This window comes from Scylla paramamosain, chromosome 42 (assembly GCF_035594125.1).
Source record: "Scylla paramamosain isolate STU-SP2022 chromosome 42, ASM3559412v1, whole genome shotgun sequence".
Taxonomy (NCBI): Eukaryota; Metazoa; Arthropoda; class Malacostraca; order Decapoda; family Portunidae; genus Scylla; species Scylla paramamosain.
The window spans coordinates 3,440,001-3,442,500 of NC_087192.1; the positions used below are offsets into that span (position 1 = coordinate 3,440,001).

Here is a 2,500-nt window from a genome sequence, read left to right on the forward strand (position 1 = left end):
CACCATCAGTAGTACACACACACACACACACACACACACGAGACATCATCACTACTACTACGACCATAACCTAACACTCACCAGCTTCCGTCAGCACGCCACGCCGCCGCTGCCGCTGGTAAGAAGCACACACACACGCACACACACGCACCCAAACACGGCGAGGGCGGCACGGCACACACACTTCCTCCCGCCCTCACTTCCCCTCGGAGAAGCGTCACTCCCGCTGTGGTGGTGGTGGTGCTGGTGATGCCTCAGACTCCCCCTCCGCACTTGTTCCCTCCCCATCACCTCCCCGCGGCCCTCCCTGACCCCGCCACACACTGCGCAGGACGTATGCGCCGTGACACCCTCCCTGACTCACATTTCAACACAAGGAATGCTTATTTTCTGACCCAGAAGTCGAGTTTCCACTAATATTGAAGAGGATAAGTGGTAAAAAGACTAATATTTCCTCTTTCGTCTCTCTAAGTTCTTGTTTCCTTATGGCGTAATCTAGTAATGTCTTATTATTGATGAATGTTTTCGTTTCCCCGCCAAATTCACCCGCTTCAGGCGCTCTGGTCGTCATGGCAACGGCGAATCAATGAGACGCCTCTGTCACTGCCTCGCCCAGAGAGAGAGAGAGAGAGAGAGAGAGAGAGAGAGAGAGAGAGAGAGAGAGAGAATAAGTATTGCATAATCCGTGATCTTTTAAGGGCATATTATGAGTCAGATAGATGGTGGGAACAATGACAACCCGGGAACGATGGAAGAAGGCAGGAAGGGACAGAGAACGGGATGGAAAAGTTGAATAGATTTTGCTGGGATGGTGTGGAATTGACAGACAGGAGACGAAGATGAATGGAGCTAGTTAAATGAGTGTCCTTAGGGGAAATATTGGTAATGTAAAGAGGTAAAGGCTACTGGTACTGATGTTTATAATGTAATCTTCAGTAACAGTCTCTCTCTCTCTCTCTCTCTCTCTCTCTCTCTCTCTCTCTCTCTCTCTCTCTCTCTCTCTCTCTCTCTCTCTCTCTCTCTCTCCTTAGCTAATAAAAAAAAACACGGAATCACATGGTTTTCTTCCTCATACTAAGGAATTTTGAAGATTTAGTATTTTAGCATTAAGTGATGAAATGTTTGAGTCATACATGAAATCCAGCTAGGACAGTAAGAAAGAAAGTGGAAGCTGTCACGAGGAGAGGGTAACTAAACCAATGTGATTGGCTTTGCAACATGGTCTCTCTCTCTCTCTCTCTCTCTCTCTCTGGGGATAAAAAAAGTTGAGGAAACAACAATTCAATACGAATAAATGACTATAGTTCACCTTCCTTCTCTTTTTCTCTCCTTTTCCTTTCCCTTTCTTCTTCCCTTTTTCTTCTCCTTCGCTCTCTTTCCCTCTAGTTAACAAGCTGTCGTTACTGAAATTGTCCGTCTTAACTGAATTTGTAATCTTTCGTTTTCATACAGGTGTAAATGTCAAAATTACAACACATCAATAACCGCATACCTCCCCTCCACCCGCGGCCTCGCTGCACAAGACCACCACCTTTCTCTCACCCCTATTATGTCCACCTCTCTAATGCATGAATTAGCCAGTATTCTCAATCATTCATCCTTTTAACTGGTAAACTTTGAAACTCCCTCCCTGCTTCTGTATTTCCACCTTCATATGACTTGAATTTCTTCAAGAGGGAGGTTTCAAGACACTTATCCTTCAATTTTTGACTACCGCTTCGGACACTATTCGGGGACCGGCCTCTCAGTGAACTTTTTTTTTATTTGATTTTCGTTGCTCTTGGGCGGTGACCCTGCTACATAAAAAAAATCACACCTGACAATCAAAAACACCTTTCACATATCACAAAGGTCCTTACAAACGTCTCTTCACGACCATACTTTTGCAGACAAGTGACTAGTTCATGAAACGTAGGAACATATTCTGAAACACTTCCGTGTCACATCCCCACTACTTTCAAAAGGGTCTACTAGTAGTTGAAGTTACACAGGTTTTTAAGAGAATTTTTAAAGTTCCGGAGAAAAAAAAAACAAAAAAAAACATGACTTTTACATTATTAACAAGCGAAACATTCATGAGAACCCGGCTAATTGTCTCTGTGGCCTTTGAAATATAGTCGCGGTGAGAGAGCAAAGCGTTTCTGAGTACAGGATTTGAATAGTGAAGGTAGAGCATGAAACGCCAACGAGAGAGAAAGAAAACGTGCTTGAGAGCGTCTGAAGTTTGAAGGGGAGACTTGTGGTTTGTGGGGAAGTATATCAGCTATGTGTGTGTGTGTGTGTGTGTGTGTGTGTGTGTGTGTGTGTGTGTGTGTGTGTGTGTGTGTGTGTTCAGCTGTTTGGTGCCACTCACGGCGAGGCGGAAGTGAGAACACGAGAATGATGTCTGTATTGAATGGGTGGGTGGGTGAGTGGGTGGGTGGATGGATGAATGGGTGGGTGGATGGATGTATGGGTGAATGGATGATTATATTTATAGTTGAATAATAGCAAACTAGTC

At 44.7% G+C, this 2,500-nt stretch overlaps 1 protein-coding gene across 9 annotated transcripts in view; it reads right to left on the reverse strand.

Moving 5' to 3' along the window:
- Window positions 1-2,500, reverse strand: part of LOC135093234 (breast cancer anti-estrogen resistance protein 3 homolog) — a 109,301-nt gene that overhangs the window by 31,868 nt on the left and 74,933 nt on the right. For 2 of the 9 annotated variants that reach the window (XM_063992242.1, XM_063992241.1), the window contains exon 1: window positions 82-258. The exons of the other annotated variants lie outside the window; for them this stretch is intronic. The gene's annotated coding sequence lies outside the window, so the exon portion shown is untranslated. Of the gene's footprint in view, window positions 1-81; window positions 259-2,500 lie in introns of those variants that run through there. 9 annotated transcript variants of the gene reach the window in all.